This window comes from Eschrichtius robustus, chromosome 15 (genome assembly GCF_028021215.1).
Source record: "Eschrichtius robustus isolate mEscRob2 chromosome 15, mEscRob2.pri, whole genome shotgun sequence".
NCBI lineage: Eukaryota > Metazoa > Chordata > Mammalia > Artiodactyla > Eschrichtiidae > Eschrichtius > Eschrichtius robustus.
Window position 1 is genome coordinate 39,068,168 of NC_090838.1, and position 27,231 is coordinate 39,095,398.

At 36.6% G+C, this 27,231-nt stretch overlaps 1 protein-coding gene across 11 annotated transcripts in view; it reads left to right on the forward strand.

Annotated features, from left to right (window-relative positions):
- SOCS5 (suppressor of cytokine signaling 5) overlaps positions 1 to 27,231 on the forward strand; it is a 59,871-nt gene that overhangs the window by 16,345 nt on the left and 16,295 nt on the right. For 2 of the 11 annotated variants that reach the window (XM_068564671.1, XM_068564673.1), the window contains exons 2-3: positions 13,067 to 13,177; positions 15,383 to 15,478. The exons of 6 other annotated variants lie outside the window; for them this stretch is intronic. The gene's annotated coding sequence lies outside the window, so the exon portion shown is untranslated. Of the gene's footprint in view, positions 1 to 13,066; positions 13,178 to 15,382; positions 15,479 to 26,093; positions 26,187 to 27,231 lie in introns of those variants that run through there. 3 more of the 11 variants (XM_068564674.1, XM_068564672.1, XM_068564677.1) reach the window with 2 other exon arrangements.

Consider the following 27,231-nt stretch of genomic DNA (forward strand, 5'->3'; position numbering starts at 1 on the left):
TCAGATGATTTGTTGTCTTCTACTTCTAGATTTGAGGTCTGGGGTTTAAGAAAGGCACTCTTGTTCTTTTCTTTCCCTCTGCAGGCATTGCTGGGAACTCTACTGGGCTAAGTGGTGTTGAGGTACTAACACTACTTGATTTACAAGAATATTGTTGTTCTGAGTGATAAAGTTTAACTTAATCTAGTGAAGAACTGTAATGAATCTTTGCATAGGTTATGTTTCACTGTGAGATCTAGCCATTTTAATATTTTGAGACTAAGGTAAGAATCATTCTTTTAAGGAATTCGGTAGTGTTTGCTTTTCCAATTTGACATTTGTAAAACAGCTTGCTATTTCTTGTAAAACAAACAAGTAAATTCCAGATAACAAATTTAATAAGCTGTTTTTACTCGTTGCTGACAACTTAGTAAGGTTCGTGCTCTGTAGTTAATATTTCTAATTCATTATATTCATAGATTGTAATGTTGTAAAAGACCTAATCCCTTCCCCTTTCCTTCAGATGAGCTTACTGAGGCCCAGAGAACCAGCCTGAAACTAAGCCAGACAGCTGATGCATCATAGCGGGTCCCTGGGACTGTGAGGTGCCAGTGCAGCTGGGCCCAGGACAGTGAGGCCCTTGATATAAGAGTTTGTACTCTGGAGGAGGCAAGGAGAGCGGCCAGCTCCTTCTTTTGGATGTCAGCATCCTTTCTTTCACATGGTTGTGAGAAGGCGGTATTGAATTCAAGCAGTGAGCTTGCCATAGTCCTGAGTGGCAGACATCCTAAGTGAGTCCCTTCTAGAAGGAGCCCCTGCTTGCCCCTCCTTCCTTGCTTAGCCAAATCCAAATCAGAGTGAATGAACAAATGTCCTTTTTGTGTCAGGTACCACGTCTACTAACTAGGCACTGTGGAGCAGTTGGGACTTACCTGGGAGGTTTTTTTTTTTTAATTATTTATTTTTGGCTGCGTTGGGTCTTCGTTGCTGCGCGTGGACTTTCTCTAGTTGTGTCTAGCGGGGGCTACTCTTCATTGCGGTGCACGGGCTTCTCATTGTGGTGGCTTCTCTGTTGCAGAGCGTGGGATCTAGGCCCGCAGGCTTCAGTAGTTGTGGCACACGGGCTTAGTTGCTCCGTGGCATGTGGGATCTTCCCAGACCAGGGTTCGAACCCGTGTCCCCTGCATTGGCAGGCGGATTCTTAACCACTGCGCCACCAGGGAAGTCCCTACCTGGGAGTTTTTAATGGCAGAGCTGAGACAGGTCTCTAGACTCCAGCACACTCTTCTTTTTGCCATATCCCTGTCCTCCCTACATCAGATGAATTTTTTTTTCTCTTCTGAATTACTGCTTGACTTATATGGGAGACTTGTTAAAGAATATTTTGACATCTGTTTAGAAGTTATTCTCTAATTGTCCTAAGTAGTACTTTCTTATTTACAGTTCTGGTTTCTCATTATCTCGTGGGTGTGTATTATGTCCTCAGCTAAATCCTTGTGGACCTATACCATTTTGATCTCTTTCCTGTGACCCTTAGGGCTTGGAATATTTTAAGCATTCAGTAAATTGTTGATCAGTAAGTAAATATTGGTTATCAATTTTTTAATTGTACCAGACTTTACATTTTAACATACTTTCAACTAGAGAAGGATCTGGATTTGCTACTTAAAGCTTGTAATCTCAGAAGATTTAAGATTGAAAAGAGTTATAAAAGTGCTGTTGTCATTTGAAAGAAATTGAGTGCTCTCACAGATAACTAACTTCGAATGCTTTAAGATCTAGGAAAAGTTAGGGACGGTGAGGTTGGTCCCTTATTTAAATGAATGACTTGTGGCCATCCGGTTGTGTTTTTGTTTTTTAAAATCACAATCTAAGATCTAACTTTTTTGGCAGCCAGCAAAAAATATATATGGTTATAGAGAAGAGCTGTCTTGAATTATAATCCTCTGTGTGTTTTGGTGGACTAATTTGCTATGGGTTTATTTCTTGAGAAGAAAAAAAAAATTTCATGCCTCCTTAGGATGGTTTACAGAGGTGCAGTTATGACCAGTCTTAGCACGTGGTCCCAGTCAGCAGTCTTTTTTCTCCCCCCAGCTTTATGGAGGTATAATTGGTAAGTAAAAATTGTACATATTTAAGGTATACAGTGTGACGATATGATACACATATACATTGTGAAATAATTACTGCAATCAAGCTAATTTATATATCCATCATCTCACATAGTTACCCTCTTTTGCGGGGTGGCTGAAAACATTCAGGATCTACCCTTTTTGCAGATTTCAAGTATACGATACAGTAGTGTTAACTGTAGCCACCATGCCATACATTAGATCCCCATAAATTATTCATCTTATAACTGAAAGTTTGTGCCCTTTGACCAACATCTCCCTATTTCCCCCACCCCCAGGCCCCTGGCAATCACCATTCTACTCTCTGTTTTTATATATCTCACCTTTTCTTTATCTATCCTGTCAGCATTCTTAAAAGTGTATGCTTTTTATATCAAGGAGAATCAGATGAGAAAAATCTGGATAAACCGTTGTAAATCTATAATTGCTATTAGAAAAAATAAGGGACATACCATACTAATAATGGACAATAATGTCATTTTTATTTCAAGGACCAAATGAATATCTAGTATGAATGTGGAATCTTTCTTTTGACTTGATATTATTTGTTTTGTCTCAAATTATCTTTCTTACATGGTGATGTTAAATATTTATCTTTAGTTGTTACTAGGTATTAACAGCCTCTATGGTTGGTTGAGGGATGTAATTGTTTCTGAGTCTAGAATTTATACTTACGCCATATCTTTGTATAATTTTTTAAAATTTACGTCTCCTGTCTGCTATCTCTGCATGCTCCCATTTCACTGGTGTTCACATTTATTTTGAGCCTTAATTTGTAAATAACTAGAAAGTTCTAGGATAATTTATACTATGTATTTTTTTTTAAACAAGTTTTCATAATCAGAACAATTTTTGTGGTTTTTTTCCGGCTGTGTTGGGTCTTCGTTGCTAAACGCAAGCCTTCGCTAGTTGCGGCGAGCAGGGGCTACTCTTCGTTACAGTGGCTTTTCTTGCGGAGCACAGGCTCTAGGCACGTGGACTTCAGTAGTTGCAGCATGTGGGCTCAGTAGTTGTGGCTCACGGGCTGTAGAGCACAGGCTCAGTAGTTGTGGCGCATGGGCTTAGTTGCTCTGCAGCATGTGGATCTTCCCGGACCAGGGCTCAAACCCGTGTCCCCTGCATTGGCAGGCGGATTCTTAACGACTGCGCCACCAGGGAAGTCTCTACGTATTTTTAAAAGCTTTAAAAACCTTTGATTAACGTACAGTAAAATTGACTTTTTTGGTGGGGAGGGCATATGGTTATTTAAATTTTACCTCGTATATAGATCCATGTAACCACCACCACAGTCAGGATACAAAACAGTTCCATCATGCCCCAGAACTCCCTCATGCTGTCCCTTTGGATCACACCCCAAACCCCTGGCTATCCCCTCTTAACCCCGGACAATCACTGATGGTCATGTAAATGGAATCATACAGTATGTATACTTTTGAGACTGGATTCTTTCATTCGCAGTAATGCTCTTGAAATTCATCCAAGCTACTGCATATATCAATAATTCTATTTTGTTGCTCAGTAGTATTCCATTGATAAACTGTACTACAGTTTGATTATCTGTTCACCTATTGAAAAACATTTGGGTTATTTTCAGTTTGGGGCAATTATGAAAGAACTGTTATAAACACTTATGTACAGGTTTTTGTGTGAGCACAGATTTTCATTTCTGTAAGATAAATACCAGGGAGTGGGATTGCTGGGTCATATGGTAAGTGTATATTTAACTTCATAAGGAACTTGCCAAACTTTTTCAGAATTTATGTCCCATTTTGCCTTCCTACTTAGAATGTATGCAAGTTGTAGTTGCTCTGCATCTCCTCCAGCATTTGGCGTTACACTTTTTAAAAACAATTTTAGCTGTTATAATATCGTTATGCCTTTAATTTAGATATCCCTAATAGCTAAAAATATTGACCACCTTTTAATGTAGTCAGTTGCCCTCCATCTAGCTCTTTGGTGCACTTTTTGTTCAAGTCTTTTACCCAGTTTTTAATTGGGGTCTGTGTTTTCTTACTGTTGAGTTTTGAGAGTTCTTTACATATTCAGAATTCAAATCCTCTGTCACATATGCCGTTTGTAAATATTTTCTCCCAGTCTTGTAGCTTGGTATTCATTTTCTTGACAATGTCTTTCACAAAGCAAAAGTTTTTAATTTTGAAGTCCAATTTATAATTTTTTTTCTTTTATGGATCATGCTTTTGGTGTCGTGTGTAAAACTTTGCCTAACCCCATGTCACTACAGTTTTATCCTGTAGATTCTAAAAGTTTTATAGCTTTGTATTTTACATTAAGATCTGTGATCCATTTTTAGTTAATTTCTGTATAAGGTGTGAGGTTTAGGTTATATTTTTGCCTATGGATGTCCAGTTGTTACAACACTATTTTTGGAAAAGACTATCCTTTTTCCATTAAATTGCCTTTGCAGACATCTTTGTCCAAAATCAGTTGCCATATTTGTGTGGATCTGTTTCTCAACTATAGTCCATTGATTTATGTGTCTGTTCTTTAACCCAATACTGTACCCTCTTAATTACTGTAGCTTTAGAGTAACTTTTAACATCAATTAGTATGATTCTTTCATTTTTATTCTTTTTAAGAATTGTTTGGCTTTTTTAGTTCCTTTACTGTTGTTGTTAGAACAAGTTTGTCTATATATACAAAAAATATCCTGGGGGGTGGTAGTTTGATCAGAACTGTGTTTAATCTACAGATTAAATGGGAAGAATTGACACCTTTACTATGCTGAGCTTCCAATTCATGAATGTGATACGACTTTCCATTTATTTAGATCTTCTTTGATTTCTTTAATAGTGGTGTAGCTTTGGCATACAGCTCTTATACCTGTTCTATTAGATTTATACCTCTGTATTTCAAATTTTGGGGAGCTATCATAATGATATTTAAAAATTTTGGTTTCCACTTTTTCATTGCTAGTATTATATACATGATTGATTTTTGTGTGTTGACCTTATACTTTATGACTTTGTAATTTTACTTATTAGTTCTGGGAGATTTTGTGTAGATTCTTTGAGATTTTTATGTAGACAAACATGTTGTCTGCAAATAGGACTTATTTTTTTCTTTGTAATCTGTATGCTTTTTTTTCCCCTTGCCTTCTCATACTTGCTAGGACTTTGAATACAGTGTTGAATAGAAGTGGTGAGAGTAGGTATCATTGACTTGTTCCCAATCATAGGGGGAATGTATTCAGTCTTTCACCATTAAGTATGATGTTAGCTGTAAGCATGTCCTTCCTTCTACTTGATTTGGGTTTACTTTGCTCTTCTTTTTTTCTAATTTAAGGTGGACACTTAAGATTATTGATTTGAGAATTTTCTTCTTTGATAATGTAAGCATTTAATGCTATAAATTGTCCCCTGAGCATTGCTTAACTGCATTGTACAAATTCTGATGTGTTTTAATTTTCTTTCAATTAAAAATATTTTCTAATTTTCCTTGAGATTTCCTCTCTGACCTGTCGATTATTTGTAAGTGCATCATTTAATTTCCCAATTTTTAGAGATTTTTCTGTTATCTTTCTGTTATTGATTTCTAGCTTAAATTCATTGTGGTCAGAGAACATATTTTGTGTTACTTAAGTTCTTTTAAATTGCTAAGATTGTTTTATGACCCAGGAGAAGGTCTGCCTTGATGAACATTCTCTGTGGACTTGAAGAGACAGTTGTTGGGTGGAGTGTTCTACAAATGTCAGTTAGATCCAGTTGGTTGACAGTTTTGTTCAGTTTTCTATCCTTGCTGATTTTTTGTTTACTAATTAGATAGATTACTGAGATAAGCATGTTGAAGTCTCCAGCTATAGTTAGAGATTTCTGTATTTTTCCTTCCAGTTCTGTCAGATTTCACTTCATGTATTTTGACGCTCTGTTAGGTGCACACACATTTAGGATTATTATAATCTTCTTGGTGAATTGACTCTTTTATCATCATATAATGTCATTTTTTATGCCTGGTAATTTTCTTTGGTTTGAAGTTTACTTTATTTGGTATTAATATAGCTACTCCACCTTTCTCTTGATTAGTATTTCTATGATATATCTTTCCCCATCCTTTTACTTCTAACCTACTTATATTATCATAGTTGAAATAAATTTCTTGTAGGTGACATGTAATAGGATCTTATTTTTTCTTATCCATTTTCATAATCTTTGTCTTTTTTTTTTTAATTTATTTATTTATTTATTTTTATTTATTTATGGCTGTGTTGGGTCTTCGTTTCTGTGCGAGGGCTTTCTCTAGTTGTGGCAAGCGGGGGCCACTCTTCATCGCGGTGCCTGGGCCCCTCACTATCGCGGCCTCTCTTGTTGCGGAGCACAGGCTCCAGACGCGCAGGCTCAGTAGTTGTGGCTCACGGGCCTAGTTGCTCCACGGCATGTGGGATCTTCCCAGACCAGGGCTCAAACCCGTGTCCCCTGCATTGGCAGGCAGACTCTCAACCACTGTGCCACCAGGGAAGCCCCAATCTTTGTCTTTTAATTGGTATGTTTAGGTGCTTTACATGTAATGTAACTGCTTATATATTTGGACTGAGTGCTACCATTTTATTGTTTGCTCTCTGTTCTTTTTGGTTTTTGTTTCTCTTTTTCCCCTTTCTGCCTTCTTTTTGGTTATTTGAACAGCTTTTGGAGTTCCATTTTTAAGTTTATCTTTTTTTTTTTTTTACTATATCTCAATCTAGTGTTGGTGTGGGTGTGTGTGGTTGCTCTAGGGATTGTAATATACATATCTAAATTTTTATAGTCTACTTAGGATAAATATTTTCCCACTTAAGTGGGATGTAGAAATCGTAATACTATATATCTCTTTACTCCCCTCTTTTTTTGTTGTGTTGTCATATATATTATGTCTACATACAGAGAAAACTCCATCAGACAATGTTACAGCTTTTACTTTTAACCACCAAACATTTTCAAGAATTCAAGAAGAGAAAAATAGTTTATTGTATTTACCCATATGGTTATTAATTCTTCTTTTTCATAATTCTTTTTCATTCCATTTTTCCCTTGGCATCATATCCCTTCTGCCGTTTAGTAATTCTGTTAGAGCTGATTTGCTTGTAGTGAATTTTCTTGGTTTTACCTTCACCTGAGAGTGTCTTTATTTTGCCTTCATTCCTGAAGGATATTTTCACTGGATATAGAAATTCTGTGTTGATGGTTCTTTTCTTTCAGTCTTTTAAAAATATGCCATTTCCTTCTGAACTTAATGGTTCCTGGTGAGAAATTCACATCCATTCAAATTGCTCTTCCCTTATAAACACTGAATCACTTTTCTTTTTCTGTCTACTTTCAATTTTTTTCTTTGTTTTTAGTTTTTATCAGTTTGACTTTTATGTGTCTGGGCATGGATTTCTTTTTTTTGAATTTTATTTTACTTATTTTTTTATACAGCAGGTTCTTATTAGTCATCTATTTTATACATATTAGTGTATATATGTCAATCCCAATCTCCCAATTCATCCCACCACACCCCCCCCCCCCACTTTCGCCCCTTGGTGTCCATACGTTTGTTGTCTACATCTGCGTCTCTATTTCTGCCCTGCAAACTGGTTCATCTGTACCATTTTTCTAGGTTCCACATATATGGGCATGGATTTCTTAGGGGTTTATTCTGTTTGGGTTCTCTGAACTTCTCAAATCTATATATACATTGTGTCTTTTACCAAGTTTGGAAAGTTTTCAGCCATTATTTCCTCAAATGCTTTTCTGCACTGCACTCTTTCACTTTCCTTTTAGGATACCAGTGACTCCAGTGTTAGACCTTTTGGTATCCCAGTGGTCCTTGAGGCTTTATTAATTTTTTTTTTCTCCTTGTTTTTCAGACTTGATAATTTCTATCCATCTGTCTTCAAGTTCACTGACTTTGTTTTGCCATCTCCATTTTGCTTATTGAGCTCATCCAGTGAATTATTTCAGCTGTATTTTTTAGATCTAAAATTTACATTTGGTTCTATTTCTTTGCTGAGACTTTTTTTAAGTCTTGTAAATTATTAGATTAATTATAAAAATTAGTACATGCTTGTAAAATAAAGATATATGTAGAAGTATACGAAGTTTTAAAATCTCATTGTGTGGCTGTTACTATTAATAGCCATATAAATTTTTACTTTTTTTCTATTGCAAACCAACATGCAAGTTTATATGTGTATATTCGTGCGCACACACTCCCACTTGTACGTCTATAGAGTAAATTTTAGAAGTAGAATTCTGGGTAGGCATCATTTTGAATACCCACAAAAGAGTCCACATAACCTTTCCCCATTGAGGTGTAGTGTGAAGGTTATTTCTTGTTTTGCACTAGCATAAATTCTTGGGGAAAAAAATTTTTTTTGATCAGAAAAGCTTTTCTTATGTTTTAGATTAGTTCAGTAAAATGGCTTCCCAGAACCAGAATTAGTAGGTTAATTGTTATGAACATGCTTAAAGTTTTTGATAATTTGTAAATTGATGTTCCAAAGACTTGGTTGATTGACACTTGTAACTATGGAATTTAAGCTCAGGAATAAAGCCTTTGTGTCTCCACTACCAAAGAACAAGAGAGTATTGGCAATTTGCAGAGACCTTCTATTCATTTCAAAAGTGTTTGCCCTTCTTGGAGCATTTTTATAATAGCTGCTTTGAAGTCTGTCAGATACTTCCAACAACTGTGTCATTCTCAATTGTTGATGTCTCTTTATTGTACCATGCAAGTTGAGATTTTCCTGGTTCTTCATATGCCAAATAATTTTGGATTGCATCCTGAAGTATTATGAGACCCTGGGTCTTGCTTAAATTCAGTGGTGAATGTTCATTTTTGTGTTTTAGCAGCCAGTGGACCCTGTTGGTTTAGGCTGCAAGTTGCAGCTAGCTTTCTGTGGGTTGTGATTTCAATATCAGTTTGGTTTTCAAAGCCTGTAGTGCTTTGCTATTTGGATCTGTCCTGTGTGTACACTGCCCATTGGCCAGTTTGAGATAGGTGACTATTTTTTTCTTTGTTCTATTCTCAAAAGTTTTTGGTTTGCTATTTAGGATAAATTCGATGCCATGTTCAGCTCTGGAGTGAGCCCAGGCGTTCATAAGCAACCTTATGGAGTCGCTTTTCTGAGTTCCTCCCACTCAGCTATTTCCGCTATACTTTCTACTTCCCTGGGAACTCCCCTTTTTAGTCCTCCAGCCAGAAAGCTTTGTCTACTGTGCTCACTTCCTGTGATTGTGCCCACATGCAGGGACCAGCGGTAGGAGCACAGAGAGGGGGGAAAAGAAGGTTAGGAGAGGGTTTTGCCCCACCCTCTTGAAACCACAGCTTCTGGGATTGGAGAGGATTTCTCTCCCTCAGACCTTTAGGTACCTGTGGGCCCCCTGTTGTTACTGCCTCCCTTTTCCTGCCCAAGCCTGAACTAAAGCACTTCACGTGAAACACTGTCTACATTGCTGCCCACTTCCAGGTTTCCCGCAGTCCACGTGGCAGGATACAAGAGGGAAAAAAGTGAACCCACCCTCGGTTCCATGGCCCTTTGAATTCTGGTCGTCTTCCCCAATCTACCTGCTACCATTTACTTTTTACAGTCTTTAAATAACTGCTCCGTACATTTTGTTTAGATTTGATAGCTGTATTCAGTAGGAGGGACAGGGTGGAGTGTTTTTACTTTATCTTAGCTGGCACTAGGAAGAACCCTGTATTGTGTACTTTTAAGAAGGGCATTATTTATTCAACCAACATATGTCCTTATCATTTGAGTCCTCACCATGTGCTGGGCACTTTAAATATATTATTTGTTTAATTCTCTGACAACTGTCCCCCTTTTAGACATGAGGAAATTGAGGAGTAAACTCTTAAACTAGGTCCAGAGGCACAGATAGTAAGTGACAGGCTGGGATTTGAACACAGGACCCAAGGTGTGTTCCCAGGACCAGCATCATCAGACCCACATGAGAACTTGCTAGAAATGCAAAATCTCTAACCCCGCCTCAGATCTACTAAATCAGAATTCTGGGAATGGGGCCCAGTAATTTGTTTTGATGAGCCTCTGTTAATCTGATGTATGCTAAATTTGAGCACCACTTCTCTATGCTGTAGGACTTAACAATACTATGTTTTAGTTTCTTAGCAGAACTTTAATATAAGAAACAGAAGTAGCTTTTCACCCTTGCTTGAGACATATGGTAGTATGTGGAGTGAGAACTAATTTTCTTACTCATGTCACTAACATATAGCTTTAAAATCACACTTTTCTATATTATTCAAGCTTATGGTAGTTAAAATATAAATACTATGAATTTTAAAAATTTAAATGTGTGTGTATGCAAAGAAATCAATTTAGATGTGGTTTTTGACCAATAAATCACTTAGCCTCTGGTAATTACTATGTTATATAATGCTCTGTATTTTAAATTTTAGGATATTATTACTGATTTCCCTCAATTTCAGGGTAGCTTTTGATACAGGTTTAGAATAATATTGGGTTGGGAAAAATGGCCCGTATTTGCAGGATAGGTCCTATTTTGTGTAATTTTATCTTTTTCCACCAAAGATTAAATGTATCATTATAACTAAATTTAATTTGCATATTCTTATAAGACATTTTATTTTTTTTATTGAAGTATAGTTGATTTAAAATGTTGTGTTAGTTTCTGGTATACAGCAAAGTGATTCAGGTATACATAGCTATATATATTCTTTTTCACATTCTTTTCTATTATGGTTTATTACAAGATATTGAATATAGTCTCCTGTGCTCTACAGTAGGACCTTGTTGTTTACCTATTTTATATATAGTAGTTTGTATTTGCTAATCGGAAACTCCTAATTTATCCCTCCCCACCTCCTTTCCCCTTTGGTAACCATAAGTTTGTTTTCTATGTATGTAAGTCTGTTTCTGTTTTATAAATAAGTTCATTTGTATCATATTTTAGATTCCACATGTAAGTGATATCATATGGTATTTGTCTTTGTCTGATTTCACTTAGTATGATAATCTTAAGGTCCGTCCATGTTGCTGCAAATGGCATTATTTCATTCTTTTTATGGCTAATTAGTATTCCATTGTGTGTGTGTGTGTGTGTATGCTACATCTTCTTTATCCATTCATCTGTTGATGGACATTTAGGTGGCTTCCATGTCTTGGCTGTTGTGAAGAGTGCTGCTGTGAACATAGGGGTGCATATATCTTTTTGAATTGTAGTTTTCTCTGGATATATGCCCCAGGAGTGGAATTGCTGGATCATATGGCAACTCTATTTTTAGTTTTTTAGGGAACCTCCATACTGTTTTCCATAGTGACTGCACCAATTTACATTCCCACCAACAGTGTAGGAGGGTTCATTTTTCTCCACACCCTCTCCAGCATTTATTATTTGTAGACTTATTTATTTATTTATTTATTTATTTATGGCTGTGTTGGGTCTTCGTTTCTGTGCGAGGGCCTTCTCTAGTTGCGGCAAGCGGGGGCCACTCTTCATCGCGGTGCGCTGGCCTCTCACCGTCGCGGCCTCTCTTGTTGCGGAGCACAGGCTCCAGACGCACAGGCTCAGTAGTTGTGGCTCACGGGCCTAGTTGCTCCGCGGCATGTGGGATCCTCCCAGACCAGGGCTCGAACCCGTGTCCCCTGCATTGGCAGGCAGATTCTCAACCACTGCGCCACCAGGGAAGCCCCTTGTAGACTTTTTAATCATGGCCATCCTGACCGGTGTGAGGTGATATCTCATTGTAGTTTTGATTTGCATTTCTCTAATAATTAGCAATGTTGAGCATCTTTTCTTGCACCTTTTGGCTATCTGTATGATAAGACATTTTAAATAAATTTACCAATCAGGAAAAAAAGTCTATTAGAGCACATCTTCAGAATCTGTTTGTTTTTTTTTTAATTAGCTTACAATCCACGTATACTTTGAGGTATGTAGATTAGTAGAGTAGATTAGTAGGTATATGGAGATTAGTTATGGAGCATTTTCTTTTGTGATAATCTCTCCTCTTACTAATAGAGTAGCTGGCGGTTGGGGCAGAGAAGATATTCCCTATTGTAGAAATAGGTTTTATAGTTATCATTATTTATATTAGATTTGAGGTCTGTTACCCTCTGGTATCTGCATTAGCAAGACACATAATAATCACTGAGTATTCTTGAGGGAATGTCAGCAAAAAGGGCCCTACCCTCAAGGAGCTTACTGCCTATTGAAATAAACAGAGAAACAGTTATTCAAAAAAATAATTACTGTGACAAAGATATGTAGAGTACTGTGGGTATGGTGTGTTGGAGAGAGGCTGGACCCGTGAACCTAGCTGTTAGTATTTGAAATCATCTGTGGTGGTATGTATACTACACAAATCAGCAGATGCTACATACATACAGTCAGTTTTGCTGTAATGGGATGCATTCCTAAAAATCACGAAGTGGAGGGGAAAATGGGATTGGGCACAATACTCAAAAACTTCCTCAGCAACACATTAAAAAAAAAAAAAGGAGAAACCAAATTAAAATGGTAACACAGTTTTGCATGTTAAAATGGAAATAGTTAAGAAAAAAATAAATATTAAAATAAATATGGTGCTTTACCTTGAAAAAGACCAGAGGTTTGCTTGAGAAGTGGGCGAGGGAGAGGTTGCCTCTTGTGAATTATTGTGGAATGGTGGAGGGAAGGTGTCTGAAATCCGAGGAAAAGTTAACACCCCACGTGGATGGGTGAGGCTCCCGACAGGAGGTGGGCTGAGGTAGCTGGGAGATGTTTGAGGTAGGTGTGTGTGCTGTGTATTCCCAGGCACTGGGCTCAGTGCAGCTGGGCACAGTTTTCTGCATCCATCTAGTGTTTAATGGCACGTAAGCAAATAACAGTTATTCAGTGCTCTTGTTGTTCCCTAGTGTAACAAGCACATTGAAACAAATTTGAGTTTTCCAGACAAATGTTAGAGCAGAACTGACTGTAACAGGGCTTTTCTTCCCCTTCTGCGAACTGATTGACCAGCACACCTCTGGAAATGGAGCTCTTCGGTCAGCCTGGAGGAGTCTTGGAAGACTTGACAGAGAAGATGACACTTGAACTGAGACTTGGCAAATAAGTACAGCGTTTTGCCAGGTATGGCATAGGTAGAAGGAGGGCATTCCAGGCAGGGGGACAGCAGCATCTGAAAAAGCATGCAGATGTAAGCCTGGTATGTTCAGGAAACTCTTACATAGTTCAGTGTTAAAAGAGTAGTTCAGTGTTAAAAAAGGTTAGAACTTGGAAGGAAGGAAGGAAGGAAAAGTAAACATTATAAATAAAACATAATGGTTAGGCAGGGGCCAAATTCTCAATATCCCTGTATGCCACATGAAAGAATTTACATTTTATCCCTCAGGGGGTAGAGAACACTGAAAATTTTTCAACAGTGAATTGTATTTTCTAACACTAATTTACATAGCACTCACTGTGACAGTTTGGAAGGTAGACTGAAGGAGACTGAACTGGAGTCTGGGAATCTATTGGGATAAGGGGGAACTAGTGTGGATCTTTCATAGGCTTGACCTCTTTGAGAGTATTATAAAAGCTGTAGATGCTTATTAGCAACTGTGTCCTTTCTGTGTTTTTAGAAGCTACTACTTCTGTAACCCTGTTTCTTGGTATTAAGGACTAGGGCCATGAGAGTTAGTCTATAATTTAGTTATAAAACTAAAAATTTATAAGAATGATACATGACTATTGCAGAAAAATAAAAGAATACTAGCATGAATAAAAATTAAAACTCTTAATAACCTTAAAGAGTATTAATTTTTTTTTCCTCCCTCATCATTTTTATAACTCTTCTTTGATAGGGAAAGGTGTTTGACCATCAAATACCAAGTTCTTACTATAGACTAGATGCTGTTCCGTTATTACTTAGTATGATACCCTATGATAGCCACTTGTGAAAAGAAACCATGGATATAAGCATATAATAAAAATGTGTCATAATCGGATGGTCATAGTTATACTGTAGTTCATGGACCTCATTTGCCTTAAAAGGCAGGTTCTAATCTTTACCTAATCCAGACATTACCAAATTATATATGTATGCTTCCTCTTTTCTGTATTGTCCATATTCCTCTCCCATAGCTCTCAGGACTCGTAATCTTTACTTTGTGCCAGCTATTTCTTCTAGTCCTCAGCATTTACAGAAATAATAGTGTGCCTTTCTCTAATAGAAATAAGGCTTTCTTTTTCTTCCTGACCCTGTCCTCACCATATCTTAATCCATATTGCTTTGTTTTCTGACTGAGCCATTTGGCTCCTCTAGAATATGCAGAGAATCACCAGTGAAGTCATAGTCATTTAATACAACCAAGTACAGGAATAAATCACCCTTTTTAAGCATGGCATGTAAGACCCTTTAGAGTCTTTCTTCCTGGCTTTTCAGGCTGCTTTTTCTTTTACTTCACTCCACCTGTCCTGTACTTCAGCCACCTAAACCACTCCTCACCTTTGGAAAGCCAGATCCTGTCCTCTCTCTCTGCCTGAAATGCCTTTCTCCACTCAGCAGGCAACTAATTCATTCTTTAAAACCTCAATTTTAAGCTCAAAATTACCTTTTCTGTGAAACCTTCCCCGACCCTCTGCATTAGTTAGGATCTGGTACAGTGGCAAGTAACAGAACCTCCAAAATAACAGTGGTCTGAAAACGAGAGAGAATTTATCTCTCTCCTATAACAGTGGACTTTGCAGTGTGGGGCTGAAATGACAGCTCTGCTTCATGACGTCATTAGGGAAGTAATGTCTACCTCATGGCTTCAGAATCTCTCACATTTAACCCTTGTCCTCACCATCCAAAATGGAGCTATCTGTTTTATGCTCTATGATGTACAAGGGAACAAAAAAGGGACTAAGGACGTTTGAGAGCTATCTCTTAACATTTCCCTAAAGCTCCCAAATTACATACCTGCTTGCATCTCATTGGCCTCAGGGAAGGCCTGGAAATAGTCTTTATTCGTGGTGGCTCTGTACCAGCTAATTGTATTATTAGGGAAGAAAGGGAGAACAGGTGCGGAGGACAGCTAGTAGTGTGCCACACTTTCCCAGCTAGAGGTAGTTTCTTTGTGCTTTGTGTTCCCGACAGCACTCTAATTAATTAGTATTTAAGTTGTTAGAATTCATTTGTCTTCTTCACCAGATTGTGGACTTCTAAAGGCATTCAGGAAAATTATAGCAAAAGTCTCAGAGACAAAAGCAGGGAATGATATTTAAATACCCATGTGAACAAGGGAATTGCTTATATAGAGCTGATTTCTTAGACTTACATTTTTTTTTTCTATTTTCTCCATTTTGTAGAGGGAAGTGGACACTGCCAATAGTAGAGGGCATGGCTTCTCCTTTTCAATAATGCCTCAAAATTGATCACACAGAGAGAACACAGTTATTTAAAAGGTGATATATTCTCTGTATTATACTGTTTCTTTTAATTGTGGTAAAATATACATAAAAGTTACCATTGTAACCATTTTTAAGTGTACTGTTCTGTGGCATTAAGTACATTCACACTGTTGTACAACCATCACCACCATCCATCACCAGAACTTCTCTGTCTTCCCTGAGATTCAGAACCCATTAAACACTAACTCCCTGTTACCCCTCCCCCAAGCCCCTGGCAACCACCATTCTACTTTCTGTCTATGAATTTGACGACTCTAGGAATTTTATATAAGAGGAATCTGTATTTGTTCTTTTGTGACTGGCTTATTTCACTTAGAAGGTCTTCAAGGTTCATTGTGTTGTAGCATGTGTCAGAATTTCTTTCCTTTTTAAGGCTAAATATATTGTTATATATATGTACCACATTTTATTTGTCCTTTCATCTATCAGTGGACACTTGGATTTCTGTGTTACACTGTTTTTTTGGTAAGATTTTTGTTTTCTAAAGATATTCTCCACACAAATAATGTCTTATTATAATTTCACCACAACTACCCCCAGACACAAACCACATAATAACATATCTTTTTAAAAGGAAATTTAACAAAAATGCAAAGAAGATAAAAACCATCACCTATATTAGAAATGTATTTTTATAGGAAGTAATCCCCCCTCCCAATCACAGTTTCTGAAGTATAAACTAAAAAATAAAATTAAGTTATGAAAAACATCCTGGTGTCAAATCTGGAAAATAGGTACAAGAATGGAATTAGAAAGAAATATAGTAGTTTTTCACAAGAAAATATTATATTTTGTTATATTTAAGAGTCTCTTGATGATATGATAGAGACACATAGGAGAGTGCAACCTGTGAATCCCTATTCTTTTGAAATATGGAAATTTTACCAGTGGACAGTGAGAAAGAAATGGTTATAGCTGTAGCCTGCTGGATTTGCTTTTATGAAGTTTCTCCAGCATTGAAGAGAAAAGGGTTATAAATGGGTGGAGTAAGGAAAAATAGCTCCATTTCTCTCACCTCACCTCCTTTGTTATCAGATGGGAGTTAGTTTAGTGACAGTAATTATTGGATGTTTGATTGCCAGTAATGTGACTGATGCCTAGAAAATTCTGGGTTTTGGCCTCTATCCCACTGTATACATAGTCCAAATTGGTAGTTAAATTCTTACTAAAATTCTGAGTAAGCTTTCAAATAGTTACTTAAATAAAATGCATGTCCAGTGGTTTAAACTGGATCTCACAGATACTTTCCCATTTCAGCTGATTGTTTGGTCAGTTTGGCAAAATGGTGAGTCATACTTCTCTAGCCAGCCACAGACCAGCTGTTGATTTACTACTCAGTTACTTGAGCCAAGACTGAAGCACCAGAATAGAATAGAGCACCTTGGCTCTGATACCGTTTTATCTTTTTCCTAAAAGTCTGGATGTAAATTTCCATCCTTCCCCTAGGTGTTTTGAGTTACAAGAAGCAGTCTAAGAGTTCTTTGTCTTTTAAATCTTCTAGTACTGTTGTAGAAATAAAATTGACATGCCTGAAAGGATCTGAGAAGAAAAAAACACATTGTGGGGTTAGCTGTAAACTCTTCTAGGGAAATTAGAACTTGATGTAGACATTAAAAATAGAATTGAATGGTGAAGGACAAAGTAGTGGAGGTGTTTTACAGCAAGAATTAAGTTTGGATAAAATGGGGCCTAATTATGGATGGCAGTGAGTGAAGGTCAGCCACGAGAAGCTGTGTGTGACTGTTGAATGTTCCTGAAAGGAAATGAGTCTGGCGGTGTTAGGAGTTAGGAAGAGAGGAGAGACTAAGGTGTTGCAGAAATCTAGGAAAGTGGCAATGGAAATCTGGACAAGGTTACTGGCAGTGAAAGTGCAGAAAAAAAGGTAAATTTGAGAGCCATTCTGGAAAAAGAAACTATAATTGTGTCACATGGAAGAAGAGTAAAATAAAAAAATTTCTAAGAAATTCCGTGGTGTACTGATATCCCATTTTGGGGAGAACTCAAACTCTTGAATTAACTCTAGATATGGTGAATTTGAGGTGCGATGGGGAATAGCCAAAATAAGACAGATTTTTTTCAGGCTATTAGTGGACTGAAAAGTGGGTGGAATGTGTGAACTAGACTTGTGCTTCTGGTACAAATCTAGCTGTACTCAAGGAGGTAAGAATTGGTCCTAGAAAATACCTGATTATAACAGTAAAGGCAAGAACATACGTTCTCATAGCTTCTGCATACCTGAAAAGCTCTTAAAATCAAATAAGTTTTTTTTTTCCCCCCATTAGCTTTATTTCAACTGAAGGCACTAGGTTAGTTAAATAGGTGTAATTCATAAATTACATCCAGGACACTGAAGTTCTTCTCCCATACTATTAAATAAGAAAGTAGAATCTAGATTGCCTTACCTAGAAAGATGCAGAACAGGGGCAAGAACTTAGATTCTTTCATAAAGAACAACATCTTAGAGTAAATAGATACTGTGGCAGAATAATGGCATACCAAGGAACATTATGTTCTTAAATATTTTAAGTTAAGTTATTGAGTTAACCGTATTTAACTTGTAGTGTAATTTGTAACATTTGAGTAATCTAGTGTGTAATTGAACGTTTTGTGTTTTTCTTTAGTGGAGCCTTTAGTTGGAGCTGTGTGCCAAGTGTTTCTTTATGGCTTTCTCTCTCTGAGTGGCTCTTCGTATATGTAGCAAAACATTTAGAACCCTGTGGAGTAAAGTAGAAAAAAAACTTGGCAAAAGAGTATTTCTCTTATAATTAGAAATTGTCTTAAGATACAATATGTTACAGCAATGATAAAGCTAATATATTAGAGAAATAATAGCTTAGTGTAGAGGTGACTGGCATTTCGCTGAAGATACCTAAGGGGGTAGCGTTTCCCTAGTGCCCTAGTGCCTGCAACAAATACTGCTTACTGCTTTCTGCTTTCTTCTCGCTCGAACCCGCGCCCCCTGCAGTGGAATCGCGGAGTCATAACCACTGGACCGCCAGGGAAGTCCCTCTTCTCTCTCGTGTACACTTCTTTTTTTGCTCTTTATTCCTTCTTTTTATGGTGAAATATAACATATATATAGCACAGTGAATAAAATAGAAAGGTACAGTTTAATGAATAACTATAAAGCGTATTCACCACCCAGATCAAGAAACAGAACACTGCAAGTATACCAGAAGCCTGCTACGTGCCCCTTGCCAGTCAAACCCCGCTTGTGTGCATCCCGTCCTATCCTCCAGAAGTAACCATAGTCTTACTTCGGTGATTATCATTTCTTCCTTCTCTTTGAAGTTTATCACCAAGTATGTGTCCCTAAATGATGTAGTTTACTTTTGCCTCTTTTGTATACATATATACAGACATATGTATATATGTCAATACATAGTTTTTTGTATCTGACTTATTTTTGTGCCATTTATCCGTGTGTGTATAACATTTTCATTTCTCTGATCCATTATTTGCATACTGTTCCACTGTATGAATATGCCATAATATATGTATTCTCTTCCGTTTCCTAATATTGAAAAACTCAGCCTGTGACTGTTCTTGTATATTTTTCTTGGGGCACATGGGCACCAGTATTTCAAGAGTTTATACTTAGGAGTGGAATTGCTGGATCATAGGAAATTCACATCTGCCAATTCACTGCATAATACCAAAGTGTTTTTTTAAAGTGGTTATTTATACTCACCCCAGCAGGATATGAGCATTCCTGTTGTTCTCCATTCTCGCCATCACTTGGTATTGACACACTTAAGTGTTTTGGGCAGGAAAACTGTGTCTCTTATGATTTTATTAAGGAGGATGAGCCCCTTTTCATATTTGAATTTCTTTTTGTGAAGTGCCTGTTAAAAAGGTCTTTTATCCCCTTTTCTATTTGGTTATCAGTTTTTTCCTACTGAGTTTTAGAAGTTCTTTATATTTTCTGGATATTAGTCTTTTAGTCTCTAAACACTTTTGTGTATTGAGAACTTTGTTTCCTTCCCTGTGTTTTTGATGATTAGAGAAGCCTTTAATTTTAACGTCATATGACTTATTCTTTTCCTTACAGATTATACTTTTTTTTTCCTGTAAAAATTTGCAGATATTTTCTTAGATTTGTCCTAAGTACTTCATATCATTGATGCTATTGCAAATGGTATGTAATTTTACATTTTGTTGTTTGTTGCTGACAGGTAGGACCACAATAGATATTTTATATACTGATTTGTATCTGCCAATGCTTCCACATTCTTGTTAATTCTAACAATTTTTTAGATAATTTTGAATTTTTTAAAATACACAATTATTTCATCTGAGAATAATGATAACTGTTTTTTTTCAGATCTGTAGAGATGAATTTAAACAATGCCTTTTATTCCTTAACTTGCCTTATGCTGCTGATTAGGACCTCTATTACAATGTACAATAGGAAGGATGATAATAGGTATCCTTTTCTTCTTCCAATCTCAGCATTTCTTCAAGGATAACGTTAGCTGTCGTTTTTTGGAAATGCTCTTTATTTAAGTTAGGTAAGGTTACGTTTCAGTCTTAGTTTGCTAAAAATTTTCATCAGAAATGGATGTTGAATTTTATGAAATACTTTTTTTCCATTTTATTTTTTATTTCTTTTTTTATGAAATACTTTTTCTACATCTCATGAGATTGTCATGTATTTTTTGTTCACTAACTATCAGTGTGATAAATTACATTAATTTTCTAATGTTAATTCAACCTTGCATTCCTAGGCTGTATCTAACTTGATCATGTTTATATACATTGGATTCAGCTCGCTAAAATTTTGTTTTAAAAAACTTGTATTTATATTCATGACTGAGATTAGCCTGTATTCTTTCTTCTCATAGTGTCCTTGTTAGGCTTTGGTATCAGGTTATATTAGCCTAATAAAATAAATTGGGGAATGTTTCCCTGTTCTGATCTCTGAAAGAGCTTGTGTAAGACTGTAATTTTTTTTTTCCTTAAATAATGATAGAATTCACCAATGAAGTTACCTAGGCCTTGGGATTTTCTTTTTGGAAAGAATTTCACTACAGATACTTTAATATTATTATATTTTATTTCCTGTGGACTCTTGTTCTCACTTACGATGTCTTCTGTGTGCTTATATTTGACTGTTCCTAATGCTTTTTGTTTTTAAAATTACTTGTGGGTATTCTTTGAGGCCTAGAATGAAGTTGTCTTCCTTCAGAGAGGGTTTATGTTTCCTTCTGCTAAGATGTGTGTAGGTACCATTAGCCCAGGAACATTTTAAAAGAATTTCACAGTTTGAAGTTCCCTGGATTAGGAGTCCATGCAGACACAGACTGCAAACCCCTGCCCAGGCTGCTCAAACTTCTTAGGGACCTACATCCTGGATGTTCTACCCACCATTCTCTTTTTCTCGTGCTTCTCTCTGAGCTAAAACAATCTTCCCTGCAATCTCCTGAGGGTGGGATTAGGATTTAGATTCAGTTGTAGTTTACCTTTACCTGAGGTTATAGCCTTTTAGGATCCCAGTTTAATGTGGGGAAGAGTTCCCTTGCGCTCTCTACCTTTCGAAGAATCTGTGTTTGAGAAATTTGTTGCCCTCATCCTATGAGACCAGTGAAACCAAAGACCTAATTTACTGAGCTCTATCTACAATTGCCCTCAGGGCCAGAGTATCTTCAGGGAGTCCTATTACCTCTCTAGGTTCTAGTTGCGCCTAGTTTGTCTGGCAGTTTCGCACCATCTTGTCAGCTTTTTATTTAAGGTGTTTTTGGTTTTTTTGTATCTAAGGATTTTTAATTGTTTTCAGTAGGAGGGTTGATCTAAAAAAATCCTAGTCTGTCATTACTAGAAATGGTAGTTCCTCTTAATTTTTTCCCCCCACTCAGTCTTCTATTTCTTTTGTTGACTTCAGCCTCCATGTTAATGCCTTAGTTTCACAAATATTCATATATTGAGCATCTAATATGTATCAAGCATGGCACAAAACAAAGTCCTTTGCTTTCTTGAAGCTAACATTGTAGTGGATTCTGGATTGTGGGGAAAGTTGCAGCACCATTGGACAGCATTTTCCACACTGATTCACAGAGCATTGGTGACCTGTGAAATCCTAGTAAGGTTGTCAAGTAAATTTGAGAAATAATGCCCAGGAGGATATCCTCTCTTAGAGAACTAAGGCACTAACTTATTTGAACTAAAACCTTTATTTGTAGAATACCTCTTAATATCTCATTAGCATACTAGAATTCCAGGGAACATGATTTATGAAATGTTGGAGTAGGACTAATGTATTAAACATCTCTATATTATTTACATGTTGTCACAGAGCAGTTTCAACTTCTGCTCTCCCACAGTCATGTCTAAGGGGAACATCTGCTGAGGGAGTAAACCAAGGCAGCTGGGCTCTGCATTCTGAATGACTTTCCTTACTTGGCCGTGGGTAGTTAGACTAGCATGGGTACCCAAATCAAAGATGCCAGACATAGGTCAGTCACTGGCCAACCAGAGAAAGTGTAGAAAGTGCTGAATTAAGTTGTCACAGATCTCGTTGGTTGGTTAAAGAAATAGAGCTCCTGCTTTCAACTTTATGTCTAGATGTACTCCGGATTGACAAGTAAGGGAGAGTGGTGGTTCTGTAAGGATACATATGATGATGCGGATCACAAAACTCACAAAAAGAAACATATTTGGCAGTTAAGCAGTGGAAGAAGCAGAATTTGAAAAATCAAGAGAAAGAGATAGAAGGGACCTATGATGGACCAAGAATTAGCCAAAGGTATGGCAGGTTGGCAACTATGAGATAGAAAAACAATCAAGCGGAGAAGCACAGAGACCAGCTTGTGGTTAGAGGCAAATCAGATACCAAAAGCCTGGTATCCAGGGAGTTGCTGAGCCACAAGAATGGCAGGAGCACTGAAATAAGGACCCACAAACTCCTGAGGCTCGGTGCTCTAGGGCAGCGTTGGGACTGGACCAGGATTTCTGTTCCAGAATCCTTAGGGCCTAGGCCCACTTGTTACTGATTTTGTTCTTGGGTTTTTGTGTGACTTCTTGTTTCCCTTATCATCAAATTCATACTTATAATCAGTTCTCCTCCCCCACCACACACACCTACATCTGCCAACCTGAGTGTCAGTGCCCTGCCACCAGAAGAGACTGATACATAAGGAAAGAGTTGGATTTATAAGACTGATGTATGAGTTGAATTCATATCAGTACTACTTTTTTGATTAACATTTTTATAACAATGGAATACCCACCATTCCTACCACTGCTTTTTATCTTCTCTTTTTATTACATTTTGGAAACTCGTCTTCTAAGCTCAGCTGTGCTAGCAGTGTTAATGTTGTATTGCATCACATAATCTATTTCTGTTGGTTATCCTATAAATCAGGGGTCCCCAACCCCCGGTCCGCGGACCAATACCGGTCCGCCGCTTGTTGGGAACCGGGCCGCACAGCAGGAGGTGAGCGGCGGGGGAGCGAGCCAAGCTTCATCTGCCGCTCCCTGTCGCTCGCAGTACCGCCTGAACCACCACCCCCCAACCCACTCCGTGGAAAAATTGTCTTCCACGAAACCAGTCCCTGGTGCCAGGAGGGTTGGGGACCGCTGCTATAAATAGTATCTCCATATACAAAAGAATGCACATTACTTACTCTTGGTGCTCTTTGGCAAAGGATATTTCCTACTTCCCAATCCAATGTTATTTGCTACTGATCCCCAATACTGTTTGAGAATCACGTTGGCTTTAGTGGAGATCTCTGTATTCGTTATTCCTTTCTCCACTGATTGTGTTCATCTGCCCCTCTAACCCCCATTTCTTTGTGTCTTTTTCCTCCACACTCTTCCCCCACCTTTTCTTTAAAAAGTTTTTTTAATACTTCATTATTTATTTCTTCTGCATTTTACACATAATTTTGGGTTTATAATACGAAATTAGATTGGTCTTTTTGAAGATCTACTTCCTTTTTAAATAACATTTTTCCAGCCAAGAAATCCGTACATTTGAATGCAATGTCTTGGAAAGTACAGAAAAGAAAAAAGAAAAAATGAAATTATAATAATCAAAAACCACCCAAAATAGCCACAGTAGTATTTCCTATCCATAATGTTTTTATTAAAATATGTTTATATGTATATGTATGTGTTGAGGTCAATTTATATACTGTTTTATAACCGTATTTATTTTATATCATGAATATTTCCAGAACATTAAATGCTCTGGAAACATGGTTTTAATGTCTATTGTTCCAGTAAATGAAAGCACTACAATTTATTTAACCAATCCTCTATTAACTGAACAATACGGTTATTGCCAATTTTTTTGCTAATATTATACCATGGTGAATATCTCTTGTATATAAACCTTTGTGTCTTTATCTGATTATTTTCTTGGAATACACTTCTGTTGTGAAACCTTGAGTCAAAAGGTATATACATCTTTTTAAAGTTTTGATACATAATACTATATAAAATTTCCTTCTTGAAATGCCATGTGGATTTATGTCCTCACATCAATGTGTAAAAATACTAGCTTTTCTTTCTTTGAAAGAAATAAAAACAAACTTTGCCAAGTTGATAAGGGAAAAATCTTATATCACACTTAAATTTAGATGTCTGATCAATACTAAGAATGACCTTTTTCATATCTTTATTGGCCAAGTGTATATCTGATTTTGTTATTTTTCTGGACATGTCCTTTGCTATTTTCTATTTGAGGTGTGTTTTATCTTCTTCTTATAAATGTATTAACACTTTGTCATATGTTGAAAATTTTTTCCAGCTTATCACTTGTCCTTTAATTTTGTTTATGGCATTTTTTGACATGTAATAGTTTAAAATGTTCAGTCATTAAGTATTTTGATAATTTCGTTTTGGTCTCTTTTTCAGCATTTTGTTTAAATAGACTTTCCCATCTCTTCTTTGAGAGGTTAAATGGTTTCTTATATTTACTTCTTTATTTATGTTGAGTCTGTTTGTTTTTACAATTCATTGAAATCACCCGTTCTTCTAATATTGGAATATTTGAGATTACAAACTCTTAGGTCCAGATGTATAGAGTTTTCTAGTTTCAGAAAATCTGTTAACTTTATTTTTACTCCCATCTACTTCCAAGAAGAAGGAAAAAAATCAATTAACAATAAACCTACACTTGGACATTTAGTATGATGATAATTGATTTAGACTTATGCAGGGGCATGCGAGGGATATCTCAAAGTCTGTCAGAAATTTATAAACTAAGGCCTTCCATTTGGGTTTCCTGTTAGTTAATAGCAGAAAGGAGGAGGAACAATGAGTTACATGTTTCTCATTGTCTGCTTAAAGGAAACATCAGTTTTCTTAAAAGAGAAATCTTGGCAGTAAAGTCAAAGAGGAATTTTTTGTGTGGGTCTTTATGTGAGGAATGATGTCTTGATACCATTTTTATAGAACATAGAATAAAACAAGGCAGTTTATTTTATAAACTCTTAGTAAAAGGGCATAATATTAAGTTCTAATTATGGTAAAGTACTGTATCTGCAGGCAGTCAAAATAATACAAACCACATATGTGTCTTTCTGGTGAAGTAATTTGATAAGGGGTAGAGCTTAGAAAATCTCTGGTTAGATATTTCTTAAACTAGCTCTTTCAACATAATAGTTGAGATTTTTAAAAATCAGATTTTGATTCATGTATATTTGTGATTTCTAGTTAGAAATAGCAATTGTGGAATGATTCATACACATTAGGTCCAAGTGTTTAACTGGAAAGTTTGACATTTTATTGTGAGAATTAGCCTATTATTTGAGAAGGTGGAGAATTATCTTATATAAGTGGGTTTCCAGAATTACCTGCAATCAATTACAATTTTTGCTTGCTACACTTCAGTTATAATGTGAACAGTTTAAGTAAATAGTAAATCTTACTTCATTTCAGATCTGACAGAATGTCTAAGAATTTTTTGTTTTTCATGAAGTACTGCTTCCTTCATTATCAAAGAATATTGAGAATTAAGTGTACTTTAAGCTGCTCAATTCATCTTTGAAACTATTTAAACTTAACTTTATCTGTGATATAACCCTCATTTTTAAGCTGTGTGTAAGGGAAGTAAATATATCTTAAACTGTGTAGGAAGGTTTTTTTAAGGGAAAACAGGAAGGGGAAAATGTGTTGACAGAACAGTATTGCTTTTATTAGTTGTTTTTTTTTTTTGCAGCTGACACTAAACTTGCAGTGTTTATATTGAACATTAAATCAGCACGTGACTGAAACATGACTAGCTAGAGAGTTCAAGACTATTTAAGATAACTCAGTATGTTGGACGTTAGGGGACTGTACTTTAATCAGACAGTAGTGTGATTAGGAATCAGAGTTGTATCTGATGTGCTACCGCTAGACCTGAAATAACTTGAGTCTATTTGTGGAATGCTATGCTTATATTTTAAATTCTAATATTTAAAAAAAATCACAGATCGCTGAGGTTAGTTAATTCAGTTGCTTGTAGAGGAAGGACTACCTGGGCTTGCTAGAGACAGAGGGTTGCTTATCCTCTGTAACATCTCCCATGAAAGACTCCTCACAACTCTCTTTTGGTTGTTTATTTACATTTTTAACTATTTGAAATATTAATTTTTTCTAAGAGTTTCTTTGTTTTTATCTTCAGAAGGATTGAAGAGTGACCACTCAGAATTCTCCTTTTTAGAGAAAGACTCTTTATATACATAAATACAACCCACTGGTTATGTTATTTTTCCAGGTGAGATGATTTCAGCTGTGTCTTTATATTCCTAAATTATAATACTGATAACTGTTGTTTTGTTGCTCCTTTTGTGCTGAGTTCTTAAGATGTAGAGGAAGCAGCCAGACATAGAGTCCCTTGACTTTTCTTAGCTGCTTGAAATTCTGGGATCAATTTTATGGCAGATGTTCTAGAGGGGAGTGAGAGTGGAGGAAGGTACACTATTTAAGCAGCTGTTTCAAGTAATACATGCAAATGATGATGAAGACTGAACCTGGGAGAAGGGCAGTGGAGATAGAGAGGAGGGGAGGACCTGATAGGGCTCTGGAGTGGACTGTAGACCCCATTTTTCCAGTTCACCACTCCCTAGGGGAAGTATAAAGGCAGTGGTAACTCTAGGCTATCTAGCATATTTCTCCCCCTGCAGTTTGAATCTCCTCATCCTTCTGGAACATACAGAAGTTAGGGCTTTGGCTAAAGGCATTATTTTAAAGAAATGTCCCATCAGCCTGTTTCCTTACCCTTTAAGGTCATGTTCTTTGTTGCATCCATTTTAATTTCAGTTTCCATATGTTTGTTTTTAGCATATAGATCTTGTATCCTGTAACCCTGCTGGGTTTTCTTTTCCTTTTTTTTTTTTTTTTTTAATTTTTTTTAAGATTCCTTAGGGTTTTCTATGTGGACAATCATGTCATCTGAAAATGGGTAGTTTTATTTCTTCCTTTCCTATCAGTTTTGCATTTATTTATTTATTTTTCTTGCCTTACTGTGCTGGCTCTCGCTTCTCTTTTGACCCTAACCTCTTGCTCTGGCCACAAGTGATTAGAAATCATAGTTGTTAGACAGATTGACTTTTGCCTGGAACAGAAGTCAGGGTTGCCTGGGTTGGTGCTTTTCTTATGCAGAGATTTTTAATTACTGATTCAAAATCTTTTAGAGTTATGGGTTTTGCTTTTTCATTTGTTTTTGAGTCAGTTTTGAAATTTTATGTTTTTCTAAAAATCTAGCCATCCCTTTTTAAAAAGCTTTTTAATTTATTGGCTTAAAGTTCTTCATGATGGTT